General features: G+C 43.3%; 1 long non-coding RNA gene across 1 annotated transcript in view; it reads right to left on the bottom strand.

Moving 5' to 3' along the window:
• LOC143908063 (uncharacterized) overlaps positions 1–17,658 on the bottom strand; it is a 182,088-nt gene that overhangs the window by 117,737 nt on the left and 46,693 nt on the right. The window contains exons 4-5 of the long non-coding RNA XR_013260028.1: positions 6,949–7,080; positions 6,567–6,689 (exon numbers count right to left, since the gene is read on the bottom strand). This is a non-coding gene — a long non-coding RNA (uncharacterized LOC143908063). The remainder of the gene's footprint in view (positions 1–6,566; positions 6,690–6,948; positions 7,081–17,658) is intronic.

The raw sequence follows: 17,658 nt of genomic DNA, 5'->3' as shown, positions 1-17,658 counted from the left end.
ACGTGTATCACGCGCGCGCGCCCGGCGGGAATAAACATATCGAGATCATCACGTTGTCGACTGTTCGCGAAAAAATATTTTTGTTTAACGCACGGATCGCCCGGCCGCGTCCCATTTTAATCTTCCGTTTTTCGTTGACTCCGCTTGTTTCGCGAGTAAACACGCGCCCGTCCGCTCTATCGATTCCATTACGTCCGAAATAACACTGATTTACCGTTGCGCATGCATCCCTCCGTCATAATGTTATCCGGTCGGTCGATCGGGCAGCATCCGGTCGACAGAGACGAGAACCGCGCGAGCGAGATTCTTTCGCGCTGTGTAATCTCGACGGAAAATGCCTGGTTGACTGAAAAGAGGACGGAAGGTTTTGTTTTATCATTGCGGCGCATCCCATTCACCGACCGCCGTTGTTCCCCGTAAAATAGCGAGGCAGACACGATCAGCGGCATCATTGAGGCCGTATCCGATTCGACGAATCACTTTCCGGTCATTCGGGGAATACAAAAAAAATATCGGAGTTCCCTTTTACGAGCGTGAGGGCGCGGAAAGCTCGACTGAGGCTTTCTCCACGCGTCTCTTCTATTTTTTACATCCACGTGAGACCGGCTGGCACGTAATCCCCATTATCGTAGAGACGTCGGAGACGTTAGGAAACCCGTAAGCGAAACGCGAATTTTTCATAGAATATGAACGAGTTAAATCCGCTCGTGTTATCCCGATCATAAAGTCGAAAGAGCAAGCGAGTCCTTTATATCCGTGGACGTCGTCGCTTTGATCGTCAACAATCTGCATATGGCAAAATCGTTTGCAAATATTTTACCGTCTCGAGCGTTTCTTTCTCGCGGCGAGAGTGACTTCGGCTTGACCGAAATTTTTTGCACTAAAAATACCGAAGATTAACCTTATTTCTTTTCTACCAAAGAGATTAAAAAAAAAAAAAAAAAAACAGAAAAAAAGAAAACAATAAAATTAATTATTTGTATAGTTCAATAAAAGTCAGAGAAAATTTCAGAAATTGTGATGTTTTAAAAATAAATAATTATTTTAAAAAATGTTAAACAAGTCACTTTGATCCCTTTGGTAGTTCTAATGTTACTTGTAGCTCAAATTTTTATAACTTTCCACTAACTCGTAATAATTCTAAAAAATAATCGAGTTGAGATTTTTTATAATCTGCAAATAATTACGATCAGCGGAATACGGAACCTGCTTTTTCCATCTTCGTTCCGATTGGAGAAAGGCGAGCGGATTTAGAGCATCCCTCCGCTCTTTTTTTGCACCCGTGGGATAAATTTTACTCGAAACTTCGACCGCGTCACGGATGGTTTATTTTCCGAGACAGAGATCTTTCCGTTGCTCATTCACTTCTTCATCCTTCTTCCCCTTACTATCCACGTTGCTATTCTGTCGGCCACGTTTGTCAAATACAGAAACGAGTGCGGGGTACCTATTCCGACTGATAGAGAGGCAAGCGGGACAAGCAAAATGACGGTGGAAGCAACAGCGAGCAACGTGGACCCGAGTAGAGAAGAGCCTTCGCATTCGCTCAAAGATAAGGAACGATAAGGGGCAAGGTATTACGAAGGATTAAACGTGTTATGCATTTAAAGACTCCCAGCTCGACCGGTGATAGCTCGCCTTTTCTCTGGCCCCAGCTTTATCCGCTTCTTAATCTCAAAGAGAAAACCGAGTCATTTTATTTCGTCCTTTTCCATTTCTTTGTCCTTCTCGTCTCTCTTCCACCTGTCTCTTTGCTCTTAGCCGCGATTAACTCCGTAGGAAAGCTGACTTATGACCAAAATGCCACGGTTTTTCATCGTAACGTATAAATAAACTCAGATTTAAGGTTCGCGACTTGTTCCGTTTTTGGAAAACCGGACAGAAACAAGAATCCACGATCAGACATCACGTCAGTAAGCAATACAGATATTTACAATCGGTTCGGTACTGAGAGGCAATACTGGCACGTGATTGGCTGGAAGTCGAAATGATAACGATATAGACCTAACCGTCAACGTCAACTTTGTCCCCCGCATTGGCAACGAATATCGGCATGGTATCGGCAACCAATATCAGTGCGTTATTGGCAAAAAATGTAGACAATACGTATATCGGCCACTTGGCCCTGATAGCGGCAACCGACATTGTCTTGATATCATCACGATATCTGACGGTCTATCAGCGACCAATCTCGGGGATAATCCGAGAAAACGAGATACATATACGTTGAACTTATATCGAGCAATTTAAAAATACCCGTTCAAGAGAACATGGCAAAACGAAGGAAAAGACATCGCGCTCTGAAAATCTAAAGAATAAAAACCGCATCAACCGTATCTTTAGATTATACGCGTCGCCTTAGGTTTATTTATTTTTTCGCTGCACAGATAATTGCATTGAAACTTGAGAGACACTTCGTACGTTCTCGTTACATAATAGCGATGATCCAAATCGGAAATACGTTTCAATGATTATGAAAATATACTGAATTGCATTTCATTACAGGCGGCAATGGTCAGACCCTCCCGTCGAAAACTCTCGGCGCGGAACTACGACCGATGAGAACGAATGTTTTAAACTGGGAATTATGCCTCTCGCTTCTTCTGTTCTAACGAGCTACGAGCGAAACACTACGTTTTCTGACCGAGCCCTGGATTTTCCTTCTCTTTCCTGCGGCCGCCGCAACGTCTCGCTCGCGCACGTCTGGACGACCGGAAACGGAAGCTCTCGTCGGAGTTCTCGGCGTTCATTAATTTTCATGGCAGCGACGTAGAGAATGCGCTAAAGCAGAGCAACATAGGCGGTCACCTAGTCGACGAAAAGTCGCTAGTCGATAAATTTTCAGTATGCATGCTTTCGTGATTCGGAATAAACTTTGGTAGTACGCAATTCGCACGCGTGTGTTTGCTAATTTTGTTCCATAATAAATTTGAAGTTGCTCTCGTTTTCATTAAATCTCTGCGCGACGAATCTGTGAGATTTTTATTATTAAGTAGGCATGTAACAATAATTAATTAGATAAGTCGCAAATCGATGACGTATGATTTGACTCGTATATTCTATAGATACAAAAAGATTGAAATTAATTTGATATAATTAAAAATAAATAAAAAAGATAGATTGGTTTGTGAATTATATATGTGATTTAAGTATTTTCGGTGAATATGTATTAAAATTCAATTTTTATGACATATTTCAATGCCCTGCACATTAAAATGTAACTGTAACGTTGTTTAAACATTACATATTAAAAAGAATAACTATCAGGTTACAGCCGAGATTAAGCTAAGTAGATTTGCCGACAAGGTTTCCCTCTTATCCGCCACTTACGCGGAACAGCTGGGACTCACAAAGTCATCCGGGAAAGTCGAATGCGACCTTTTCATCCTCTTTACTTTTCCTCCGTCTCCACCTTCGTACCGTCGAGCCACTAAATTTTTAGCACGTTAAACTTTCTCGAAGATGATACTCCGAGGCGGAGGTGGATCTTAAAGGAAGCGCAAACAGTTTCAGGTAAGAATTACAAAAGTACATAATTAAAGTACGAGAGGGTGCATTAAAAAGCAATTAGAAAAAGAAAACATGAAAGTAGAAATTGCAAAAGACGAATATAATTAAAAAAAAAGAGATTTATATTTTACTCCTTTCCTCCGTTTTCGCGCTCCTCCTTCGGATCTTTAGCAAGTGGACACTCGTTTTACTGCTTTCATTTACTAAACGCGCTTTCTCTCTTGACGTTTTTGTTAATACGACGCTCTCCCGCCGACTGGTCGGGAGGGCTCGCCATCAAAGCGGTGGCACGTGATAATGTTCCAAAGTTCAATTACCGAACTCGATATCGGGGTGCGCACCGCGCAAAAGTTCCGGCGTTATAAAACGACTCGACAACAGGACGCGATCGGAACTTTCCGAACAGAATAAGTTTCATACGGATGTGGAAACAGGTGGAGGAAACACGCGCGGGCCGAAAGGACGCGCGGACCAACCTTTTCCGAGCACCACCGATGTGGATAACATTCCCGTTCCCCTTTTCCTTCTGCAGCCATCCTCCTGTCCAAGTCCCTCCACGACTGCGTCCCGTCGCGAGCGTCGAGATAGTCGCCTCGAGAAATTAAAGTTACAATTGTGACGGCCCGGACTGCTCTTTCAACTGTATCCCCCCCTCCCCCGAGACGGGACCTCGTTCATCCCTTTCGTTCGTGATGAGAAAAACCGACCGCGCATTGTTCTCCACTCCCGTGAAATACGTCCAAATGTATTGCGTGCATGTGTGTGTGTGTGTGTGTGTGTGTGTGTGTGTGTGTGTGTGTGTGTGTGTGTGTGTGTGTGTGCGGAGGACGCTGCTGCTAACCACCGTAATAAATGATAGTAATAGCGATTTTGCACGCGGTCATCAATCAACACTAATCATGGCGCTGAGATTAAGACACTTATTAAGTCACGAGCGCGGCTTTCACTGGAGGGAAAAGTTCAAATATAGCAGATATGCAGCCGTACGTGAAAAGTTATTAGCGTGTAACCCTTTAAATAAACATTAATAGGATCTCTTTAGTTCACAAAAAAGCTCAGAAACAGAAGAGAGAAGGGGTGTCCATCTCCGATGCAAAGGCTTAAATTTCATCCCCACGTCTCTTCCGAGCGATACATTTATCGGGCGTTCGACCAATTTTATTCCCTTCCCGGAGCATACTGGCGCGCTATGTTCCGACGTGTTATCACGATAGGTTCCTCTTGGCACCTCGCCATCGGTCGATCAACGCCGTGGCTGGTAACACTTGCTTCGGAGCCTCCTCCCCTCGCACGCTTACATGACCGTCGCGTAATATTTGCACAAAATGCAATTCGGGAGAATTTTTATTACCGGAAAAACCAAGTAGTCGTAAAAGAAAAAAAATCCACGCGTCAAGAAAAGGACGGCAGCGGCACGTGTGCGTGACGTAAAACTACGAGACCGACCTATTCTGTTTCTGTTTCCATTTTACAACCCCCGGCTCGTCTTTATTCACAGAGAAAATAGCTAACGTCTTGTTCGAGCCGATATTAGTTATCACGCTCGCTGGTATATACGCCGTATGGCTGTCGACCGAACAGACCGCGCATCGATCAACGGCAACAACGGCTTTAAGGTAATATTTTCAATGCAAAATATTTATTTATCCGAAGTACCTCTTCTCCAAAGTCATCCATCATCGCGCCGATTCGCGCGGAATCGATTATGCGGCGACGCGATGGCCGCAGCGGTTTGTGTGCGGAACACGTGAAACGCGAGAAACAATAACTACCGCTACCTACTCTGTACGCGCGAGCCCCCGCGCGTGTACAGAGAATTAATATTAATATTTATGTTTGCGTAATAAACAGACCGGCTGTAGGGACGATATATACGAGACGCCGCGCCGGCTGTCGACGTTCGCGTCGCGCGAACCTCCGCGGGTAATTGTCTCGCGAGAAAATGAAGTAAGTAATTCGAGAAACAATGTGACATTTGAAGTGCAACGATTGTGAGTTATGCCGAGAAAATTGCGCACACGCGGAGTTATATCTACAAGATGAATTCAAGCTTTAGACTAGAGATTAATTTTGTTGGGGAATCTCGACGGAGGAAGAAAGGGAGAAAGCTTCGCGGCATCGCGGAAATAATGTCATGCTTGTTAATAGCGACGCAACGTCTAACGAACTGACGGTGGCCGTTAAAATATTCTCAGTCGTTAAAAGAAATTATTAATTAAACGTCTTCATCATGCCAAACGATTTAAAACTAGCAGAAATATTTGAGTTGCTCTAATGCAAGGATACTAATATCGTATTAATACTATTAATTAACATTCACATACAGTATTTGAATTTATGTTAAATTAGTTAAATAGTTAAATAACATAATAATGAAAAAGACATTTCGGAATTAAGAAACTGTCGGGCGATTCAGAATAATCATCTTTAATACATCACTATTCCGTTTTTTCGCATTTATTTAAGAACATGAAAGGAGTTTCCAACAAATAATAGAGTTAGCCGCTGTTGTTTGCGATTGTAACACGGACTGAAGTTTCAGAGTTTCTGTTTATGTTGTTACTAGGCACGGGCAGTATACATATATTTCGTTTCGCGTAGGAAAACACCGAAGCATGAAGATAAAATAGTACGACGTAACTTGGTATCTCGAATTTTTGCATTTTTCACCGGGAATTTTTATTTCCGATTGCGACCGAAACTGTTCACAGAATGTACATCGACAAGGATAATGATAGAAATATCATCAACAAACTTGATAATCAATATTTTAATGAGGTGTACCGGTTGTTGTACCGACATACAGGTCAGCATGACGGGTTGCCCATTCTTGCAGGCGCACATGGTCGTTCACAGTTGCGTAGGGTTCAGCACATTATAATCACTCACATATAATGCAATGCGTCAAAGTGAATACAGCTGTGAATGACCATGCGCGTCTGCACAAATGGGCAACCCGCCATACTGACCGGTATACCACTGCAACACCTTGTACGTACCACGCTGATATTTAAAAATAAAAAATAAATAATAAATAAATAAAAAATAACACTTACCAGAAGTGTTAGTACGTCGATGCCCGATGCCTCTCCTAGGCCTCCACCTCCTCTCAGGCTGCTCGAGATGTCCATCGTGTTCCCTCGATGCGAAGCTGATAATCCTTCCAGCGTGGATATTTTCTGTAACATAAAAATAATCGAATCGATTAAATAATTGTCACGCGCATCGAACATCTTATTCATTATTCAGATTAATGTTTTCTTAAATTACTTCTCCGAAAAAGGTCTCTACGTTAGAATCAACTTGAATCAAAATTTTTAAATTATTTATTTTTACTAATTTATATTTTAAAACACGGTTTAATGTAGCAACTAAATAAAAATAAATGAAAAAATGGATTCTATAATATCTTAGAAAAAAATAAAAAGTAATACTTACCAGAGGTGTTGGTACGCCGATGCCCGATGCCTATCCTAGGCCTCCTCCTCCTCTCAGGCTGCTCGGGATATCAGCTTCGCAGGATCCCTTGCTGCTCCGATGTCACTCTGTAGTGAGTGAGCACCGAATATCCTTTGGGCATGATTTCGATTGGGGAAAGCCAGAAATAATACATACAGAGAGAAAACTGATTCAGTTCAAAGTGTTCGCACCATGCAGTTTGAGCTTATTCAAGGAACTTGAGATGAGGTATGACAAATCTAGGCTGACAGCTGGCATAGATGTACCTACACTCGAAGAAAAAAAAATTTTCCCCTCCTTTTTTGCAGCAGTAATTTACGAGTAAACATTATGAATTCCTGCATACATGTACACAACAATAGCTAATGAACTTATAGTCTATTTGGCGAACAAAGCTGCCGCGAAGCTATTAAAGCTAATATACAATGAGCGATCAACGATAGCATAAAAGCTTTAAATTAAATTACCGTTTATCGCGTTCCTATTATTTTATACTATATTCATATTTAATCGGCCTCTGTAACGCATTGCCATTATGTTTTCATTATCCGTGATATAATGCTCGCGATCGTAACAGCAAAACTTTTATAAGTCATTAATGTTACTTGAGGTAATTATTTTAAACGATATTATAATTTAATGATGCATTTGTCGCACGTGACAGCGTACATTATTTATATTAAAAATTATCGAGGTGTCTTTTATATATGAACAATAAATTGTAAAATTATCTATACGCGAAGATATAATTATCCGAATAAAAATGATGTATAGAACAATAAATCGTAATGAAATATAAATGTCAAAATTGAACTATTGAATCGTATATTCTTACGTTTCGATACGCTCTGCTCTTTGTTGGATATCATGATTTCGTTTCACATAAAATACTTTCGCTACAAAATGAAAGCTTTTTATGTTGACTATCGATAGGAATTTTCGATCGAATTTAAGTTGTCCCTCGGTGAATATATATCTAATCTGATATAATAAAATCTTAACAAAACGAGGTAAAAGTTTTTATGAAGATGCAATTATTATATTTTATCGTATTGTATACCAGAGTTTGTTTCCAATGCCTTCTTTCTCTACGTACTACGATAACAAGGTATATTAATCTAAAATTTCTCGATTTAAAAACACGTGTTACGCGCGCAAATTATCGCTGGAAAGTTTCATAAAAACAAAGCTGCGGTTTGAACACGGTGTGACAACACTATCAATGCTTGAACTTCCTTTACACGGTACTGTATATGTATATATATGTATATACATATATACATGACGGCCATATAAATTTGCCGACCGGCCCATTTACAGTGTCGAAACACGATACGAGTCTGGAGGCCGCGCAGCAGAAGCGATTCCATTTCCATTTCCACGAGCGAAGTATATTGCCACGAATGCACGCTTACTTCGAGGCATCCCCAGTCGCATGTATATGTATGTGCGTGTGTGTTGTGTGCGCGCGTATGTGTATACGGGAGCGTATAAGATAAAGAATGGGCCAAGCGGCATACGTTTTACATCCATTACGAGCGACGCTTCTTCCCGCAAACGGCGGGGGAGGCAGACTTAGGTTCTTGCACAAAAGCTCCGGATGGCGAGGTATTGTGTGTGTGTGTACGTAATGTATACCTGACGATACGTAATTCTCCGCGTATATGCGGGCATGTACACGCAAGCGCAGACGAAAGCGAAGGTCGATGTATCACACGAGCGTGGCGGGTGTCAGATTCGCGCCGGTGGTAGCAAATTTTCGCAAACGGATGTCTGAAGTTCTCTCCGTGCAGAGAGAACGTCTCTTTTCTCGACGATGCTTTCTCTCGGAATTCGTAATTTAACATAACGATACAATTAAATTCGAAAGAATGATGGCTTGTATGCGAGCGCGGTGAGCGTATATTCTCCTTGGTTCCCTCCTTTATACTACTCCCTAAACGGAACGGGCGCTCGCCAAAAGTGAATACGCGATATCTGACTACCTGAGTTGCCGTCGAATGGTTTCTCGCGAAGGTATAGAGAAAAATGAGAAGGACTACCGCAACGTGGCACGCAAATTGAATACGGCAAAGTTGGAGGAAAAACTTATGAGAATTGCCGTCGGGGACGTAACCGTGAATACGAATGGGCACGCGCGGCCATTTCTACACTTTCGACTGCGGAGAGAAAGGTCGGATCGATGACGACGACGTTGAAATGACAGGGAAGTGTTTCCCCGTCACCGAGGATACCGTTCGGGTCGTGATATGCGTGAGGAATTTTTTAAAAGCCCGTTGGAAGCCGCGATTAGTTTTTTACGGGCCTCAAATAAAACTGAGAACGACGAGTCGTTTAAAGTTAAATTGCAGTCTTTCTAATTTGTACAAGAGATGCAACATTTCGCTTAAAAGCACTCTGATATATGCGGCGAAACGTAAATTAGGACACGTTACCCAGGACGCAGGTGTTGTACGAAATTTACAGAAACGCAGAACGAACTCGTTTCCGCGGAAATAGATGCACATCTGATCTTGAACGCGTTGTTATGTTCTCACTAAGAGACACTTCGGGTCGCGCTCACTACCTGAGAAACCTTGAAGCGTGTATTCGTCGCCTTTTGTGTACCGAGAGCACTCGGCATTACTCTCTCGCTCTAAGTAATTATGTTTTATGCAAAGGAAAACGGCAGCCTACCTCACCGTGAAAAAGCAGCTCGCAAAGAAGCGCCGCAGCGCGAAATGGCTGTTCTCGCGTTACCATTTATCAAAGCTACAACGTGTCTATATTGCGCCGTACAGCGTAAGTGTTCGTCCCGTTGTAAGAAATTCTAGAAAATATCGTTGCATTACGTAGCCGTACAGAATATTCGCGCGAATCGTAAACCGCGGGAATCGCTCAGAAAAAAAATCAAACGTTCAATCGACGAACGAACTGTCTGACGAACGTCGCGTTTTTATTCAGCTATCATCGATTTATTTGCTGAATTGCTGATAAAATATAAATGAAAGCTGACCACGTATGTTGCTCAGGAATATTGCCAAGAAATTATTGGAACGTAGCGGCGATTCGAGATTAGAATATATAGACAACGATATGAGTCCTCTCTCTTTCGCGCACGGCCGCGGCAGCGAAAAATAGAACAACTAGAACAAACGGCGCCGCTTAATGAACGTCATGGCTGATTGACATTTAATTCTCGCAAGAATTTCTCTCCTTTGTGCGACGGTGGATGTGGGAAGGGGGCCAACCTCGAGCGCGCAAAAAGCTAATTGCTTCTCCACTATCCCTGCGCACCCGACGCCGCGACGGGCGCGCAGTCGATAATTAAAACCACTTTTTGGAGTTAGGAATTCAATCGAACTATCGCCCGCACGAATGACAAACACCTAATCACTTTGATGGTGCGTCGGTATTCCACGAACCGGCTGTTTACAAACTCACGACGACAGAAACCGGCGCCGTTCATCAAGGGTATGGTAATCAGAGCGTCTGCTCAAGTAAATGAACGCTCGCTACGGAGCTGTGATCTCCGCCACTATTGTAAATAATTGTAATAATATTTGAACAGGTGCCCGCGTATACACGCCAACGTCTGTGACGATTTTAGCTCGAAATGTTAGCTCATCTTCGATAATTTGCATTATATCGTTAAATTAGATATATTATTTCCGTCAGAATAAATGAGACATGAATTTTAATAAACTAATGCATGACTTTAAATTTAATTCGCATTTAATTCGTTTTATTTGGTTTCATATATTTGGAAACATTTGCGCGAATTAATTATCTAAACATTGAACCGTGAGTTATATCAGTGTAATTTATGCACGCTCGCTCCGCGTAAAAATACCTCAATTTACAATAAAAAAGCATAGGATATTTTTTAAAGAATAGAATTGGTCAATGAGAGAGAGAATTGTGTCACGATTAATTCTCATTGGCAGGAGTATAATTTGTAAAATAATTGTATTACTTTTATAACACAGAAAATATTTTTATGTATCTTTTGTAAAATAGTAAAATTAATTCTCTTCAAAGTAACAAAACTATATATCTCTGTAAAATTAATTTTAAATAATCTTATCAGATAAATGAAAGTATAACATTATAACAAAATATTTACTCATTTCACTTGGCCATTGTTCTTTCTTTCCTGGTAATTCGAACAGTAATTCGAGTGCAAACATATCGTTACTTTGAAGAATATCGATTTAGACTCAAACGCTTAACTGTATCAATAACTGTCGCAGTATGAACACGTTTGTGAAATGTTTAAACACGGTGCGTTATACGCTTTCTACACGCCATTGATCTGTGTAGCCAACTATCAGGCAACACCACCGTCTTTCCCAAGCACAAGCCGTATACTTGAGATAGGTAATATCAGTTGTAAACTCGATATTCCTCCATGCGAGAGGAAGTTACATCAGACTGGTTACTTGAAACAAATCAGAGTAGAGGGTATTTTCATCGCGTAAAATGCGCATCATATCGGAAACGATCTATCAATCACTTTCACGATTATGTTAAGAGATATTTTTAAGGGCACTTAAACTCGTCAATGTGTGAGAATAAATTTTTCACTAATCACATAATTTAATACAATTGATTTAGATAAAAATATTAACGAGTTATAGGGAATTTCGATAGAATTTCAATAATGAAATTCAAATTTCATTAAAATTTGAATATAAAATTAGCCACATAGCATTTGCCATTTGCCACTTGGACCCAGTTTCACAAGTGTCGGTTAACTTTTAATATTAGATTAACTCATTCCTCGTCTCTTTCTAAGGCGGACGTTAGAAGGAGACGAAGAGTGAGTTAATCTAAGATTAAAAGTTAACCGACACTTGTGAAACTAGGCCTTAGATATATTAAGATCAATAAGTTTGATACATAAAAGAGTCAGCTTGATGTGTGAATAGGGCAGTCGGCAGACCGGTAATTGTAGCACGCAAACTAAAATTTGGACTCCAGCGATACCGCAACAACCACACTACCGGCAGGGGGATAAGTTAAATACGCAAAAAACGCAACACGCGAACGTGATTCAACTTGGACTTCTGCTATTGTCACATTCAACCGCGATGGTGGTTTCCCAATAAAGTAATATTTATATTCACAAACCACGAGAGGGAGAGACAGAGGGAGAGAGAGAGAGAGTGTGTGTGTGTGTGTGTGTGTGTAGAAATTAATCAACTTTGCCTATACACTTGACAGATCCGAGAAGCTGAATATTTATGCGGAAGTAGGTCGGTCGAAAATACCTGGCTGCATACGGAGATAACGTCGGAAGCTAACGGCGCCGTCAATGAGACTAAGCTGCGACAATATACAGAAGCGACAGGTGCACCGTTGATGTTAATCGTTATTACACGTACATATAAGGTGCGGTAAGGGGTCGTCTTCGTAGTTGATCGCCTTTATCCGCCCGCTTTCCCCTCCCGACTTGCCTTCACGATGCGGCATTCCATCGACGAGACATGATTGGAATTCCTGAAGGATCCTCTCGCTGGAAGTTACCTCGTAAAACGACAACAGAGTATCAGATTGCACGAACGACGATTTATAAAGCAACTTTCCCGCGTTTAGCGTGCAAACGGAACTCCGATGATTATTCTAGCTCGATGCGATATTCTGATGAGTCTCTGGTACAATATCGTATTTCTGTCAATTTCAAAATTTCAATTTTTTTTTATTTTATCATAGTAGTAACTAAAATAGGCATCAAAGGAAAGTTACGACAGAAGTTAAGAAAAATGTAGAAATATTATAAAGATTTTCTCATAAATTTCTCATAATTTTTTTTCACTGAAATGCATGTAAATTTTTTTATGTTCTTGATTTTGATTTTTTAATTTTCGTAACGTTTATAGATTTTTTTATGGGTTACATTATACTTCGGGATTTGTCGGGATCCGAATATGCGTTAAATTTTGCAATTTTATCGTTGCGTGTCAGGTTTACATTCATTTTACGGCGCGTTCGTATTCGCGCTTGTCGACGAAGTTATCGTTTCGTCAAGCTTATCCTGTTTTAACAACAGAATCCTATGCTCCGTCAGCGAAGCATCCACTACATCCGAGACGAAACTGAAGACATTGGCGGCACATCGCGTACATAGATATTTCTTGCGAGTTCCAGCGAAACAAGTTTTCCCGTCTTACCGGGCGAGGATAGTATTTCATTGTAATAAAGATTCAGTTTCGCTTGAAGGATGGGCGACGTTCTCGCCCGTCGTCGCCCGATTGATAGTCGCGCTTCTACCCGGCGGAAAATTAATTGCGGTAACGCGAGAGTCTCGGCAATTTCGGCGCGATGGACGAAAAAAAGAACAAGACGAGAAAATTACTTGTCTCGCGCGTAAAAAAGATCGCGTTACTAACGAGATGGCGGCTTGACTCGCGCGTTGTTCGAGAGAGAAGAAATGGGGAAGTTGAACGACGTCGGCCAGGGTGTGTTTTCCGCCCGGGCTGTGAGAAAGCAGCGGGAATAAGGATCCGTGCGTAAAAGACTGACGGAGGAAAAATAACACGTAACGAGAAATCGGAAGCAGAAGAATGGCGGTCTACCGGAGGTCGTCGAGAGGAAACGCTCTCAAAATCGGACACGTGTTCAAAATGCTTGCGATTATTACCTCCGGAACAAGAAAAAGAATATTCCGTACTCTATCTTTTATTTTAATGAGCACGACGACTATATATATAAGTAAGAGAATTAGTGTTAAATTATCATAAAAAAGCATTTATATTTTTATCTGAAGAAATGCCAAATATATTGTAAGATATTTTATAATTAATCACTTTGCAGATAATTCGACTTGTGTTTTATATTTTTCATTTCTAATTAAATAATGTAAATTACATATAATGTAACCTGCCTTACAGATAATGTAACACCTGAGAACTAAATATTAGAGAAAAGAAAAATCGATAAAGCTAACATTGAAAATATTTGGTAACGTGTAAAAATACATGCTAATGAATAATTATTTATCTATCATTTATTTAGCATATAAATTTACGTATATAGCATCTAAATGTATCGCATCATTAATAAACGATGGGAAATGAAGGTAAACGGCATCATAATGGCAACGCGTCGCGTCGCGTAATACGTATATCACGTTATAGCTTCTGCCACATACCCGATTACTTCGTTAGCGGTATTACGCGAAGATGATAGCGACGCCGATCACGAGCCCTCGATGAATTAGCGATTACGCCAACATGATGCGCGCGGAGCGCTTTGAAGAGACTCGGCTTTGGGAAGGTTATTTCGGAGAAGAGAGAAGCGCGAGGAGAGAGAGAGGACAAACAGAGAGAGGAAGAGAGAGAGAGAGAGAAAGAGAGAGAGAGAGAGAGAAGCGCGCGAGTCCGTATTCGCGCGACGATTTAATCGAGTACAGTGTGCACGGCTGTGTCCAATCAATCCTGGGGAAACTGCGATCGGAAAGAGGAGCCCGCAACGCGTAGTGTACACCCGGGGGTGTACATTACACAGCCAGCCTAGGTCGGCAGTCACCTGGCTATCCGACGTGCCGATCGCCGTCGTCGGATATAATCCGGTCCCCCGTCCAGCGCAGCGAGAGAGACTGCGCTCACTCTCCCTCGGTTAATTGAAAATTAACCAACCGTCGTCCATCTGTGCACGCGGCCTCCACCCGCGCTCTAATCACGTTTCTCCCGGTTACACGTTCTCTCGTTAACCCGATATGCATCATCCGCTGCCTACGACCGGGCCCTCGCAGCGCCGATAAGTAAATCGGGCTTACGCGTCGTCGCAGATACGTGTTACGCGATCCGGCTTCCATCTCGATGATCAGGGATTGGCCTCCTCTTTCTCCCGTCATTAACGAGATACCTACCTACCTACCTGCCTGTTTGCGTATGTGCGCGCACCTAATCAACCGTAAGAATATTGTGAGGAGAGAGTTATACGGATGCTCGACAATTTTTCGTTCGTAGAACAAAGGACATTGCAAATCACAATTAAACGCCAACAGTGTAATAAAAGAAACGTATCAAATTTTCAATAGAAAAGTCGTTAATACGATCGATATCACCGTAATAACTCTCTTGTTCCTTTTTAAACAATTTCCTACATGTGTCTAAATATACTTCTTGTGTCCTAAATTTTATCATCGTTATGCGAGTCTATTCTTATATTTTTATTTATTTGAAAATTTATTTAATTTCTCATTATTATCTTTATATTAATTTAAAATTTTTTAAATCTATTTTTATTATTACAATTTATTACAAGAATAGATATGTTAGTAACCGCACCAATAATTAATATCAAATAGTACAGAATAGCAATGACCAATGCAGTATTTTATCTTCACATTTCTGCATATATATACACATACATAATGCATACATACATACATATATACATACCCTACATATTACGACGACGACGACGATGTCCTCACGGTCTCGCCGGCCGTGGAGGAGCGCGCCGTCGCTTTCTTCACTATAATCTCTATCAATATTCGCGATACTGCTCTCCGAAACCCCGATGGTAGCTCGACTGAGTATTTTAGAGATGTTATGTTGGGCGCCAGGTGCGATTCCTCGCACCACGATTCACGAGATCGCAGTATTTCTCAGGCGTGGGCTTCTTTGATCAACCGCGGATGGAATAGGAGAGGGAGCGTAGCGCAATCATTACACTCAAATACATAAAACATTAAATTATATTTCGGTTAAGGCAGATAACAAGTGGACGATGGCGAGTTCCACGGCGAACAAGCAGAATTCGAGCACACGCCACGTGTCACCCCACGAGCGCGATACTCATTCCGTCGCTGAGCTGCACGGCAATCCCGATTGAATTCGCACAAGAGTATTCCCCGACATAAATGGCAGCGAATTCCACCCGGACGGTCAAACGCGAGATGCTAACAAATAACCAACGCAATCTCCTTAAACAATTACGCAATTTCCCTACGGTCTGCCGCGACAGCGCCGGGGATCTTCTATCCCCTCGAAACGCACGAATGGCCCCACCCGTTAACTCGACACAACCGTGGGCCCTTAATCCCGATGAACGCGCGTATAGCTACTTACAAATGGCTTGAACTTAACCGGCAACGATAACTACGAGGCTCTCTCACGCGCGAGAGCCACTTCTCAAAACTACGGCACGGTTAAGCCAACGGCGTTCATGAAATTCCACGCGACGAAATCACCCGCAACGAAATTACGCGAACGAAATTACTCACAACGAAATCATACGCAACGAAGTACACGGAACGATATCACAACGAAATTACATGTACGCTGACTGTCGGCGGCCGTACGTTTTCATCCCCGAGGCGGGCACTCGCGATCACTTCGTCGCACGGGCCCTCCCGCGGTATGGCGCTCGATATTCTTTAATTACAGCCGATTTCATACTTTACCGCGGCACAACGCGACTCCCGGGAGGGCCTAGGTATTCTCGCGATCTTACTTCGAGGAAGGCTGAGCAGTGGCCTTACAAATTCGTCTCGTTCCGGCGGCTCGTCACTCGCTCTTAGGGCTGGATGTTACCGGGATGGCGGCTCGCTCGACAGTGGCGTTTCCTTGATCCGGCGGGACCACGCAGGGCCCGCGCGCGCCCGCGCGCGCCGGTTTCCCTAGCCTGATCGGTGCTGCGCCCTGGCCTGCCAGCGATCCCTCTAGGCGATCGTCGCGCCCTTCGCGAGCGCCCCTCGTCACTGCGCCCATCCGCCGGCGGTAGTTTTGAAGTCCGCCTATTTGAGACCGGCTGTCCAGGCCGCGTCTCATCGTCCGGTTCCTCGACGGCCAGGCTGGACGGGCCATGGCTCGTCGACCGGGAGCGGTACTCAGCGGTGGTGGCCCCGTTCCTTAACGGGGACCTTCGTCGGGGCGTCCCCCGTATCCGGGCTGCAGTGCTCTCGTGCCATCCGTGACGCCTTGACAGGTCATCTGATCTGCCGGTTGTGGGCCCCAGCGTGACCCGCCCGCCGATCGTACGCCCTCGGAAGCTCCTGGTTGTCCAGCCGTAAGTCCCTCGACGCGGCATAAGCCGTTACACTCGTCGTGACCCTGGCCATCTGCTCCGCACTCCCTCGACCTGTAACGCTCGCAAAAGGTCTTAATCCTAACCTAAAAGCTCGCTCTCCGCCCGCCTCGGGCGGAGGCACCATCCCTGACGCCTCCCTCGGCCGAGCTCCCATCTGGGGTAAGGGACGCGACTTTTGTCACGTCACAACTCCCCGCTCCCAGACGAGTGCCGAGGGGGACGTCCGCCCCGGTCCGCCGGAGACCACCGCTCAAGCCTTCTGATATACCCCATTCATTTCCCTCATGAGACCTCACTCCGTCGGTGACGGCTTTGCCCCGTCCGACCCCGATCAGTCAATGCGTCTTCCCTTCCAACGTTACTCAATAGTACACGAAAATCACCCGAAACGAAAATCTCCGAATTACTTCCCAATCTTTCCCCAAATTTAACCGACCAATTCACCGCACCATTGTTTCCCGACTTTGTTCCCCTCCAAATTTCCTCAACTACGTCCCACCCCGTTCATCTCGCCCCGTTCCAACCTCCACGCGAATTTCCTTCTCAGGGAACAGGAAGGAGGCGGAAGGGTTCGACATGCACACGCTCAATTACCACACGTAGGTTTGGTAAACACTATTTATTTGGGTCCCAAAGGTATAATACTGGGGGGGTAGTACGGTTTCACAT

The sequence above is a fragment of the Temnothorax americanus genome, unplaced genomic scaffold (genome assembly GCF_048541705.1).
Source record: "Temnothorax americanus isolate GAGA-0224 unplaced genomic scaffold, ASM4854170v1 Scaffold9, whole genome shotgun sequence".
Lineage (NCBI taxonomy): Eukaryota > Metazoa > Arthropoda > Insecta > Hymenoptera > Formicidae > Temnothorax > Temnothorax americanus.
This window is presented reverse-complemented; position numbering and strand designations above follow the sequence as displayed.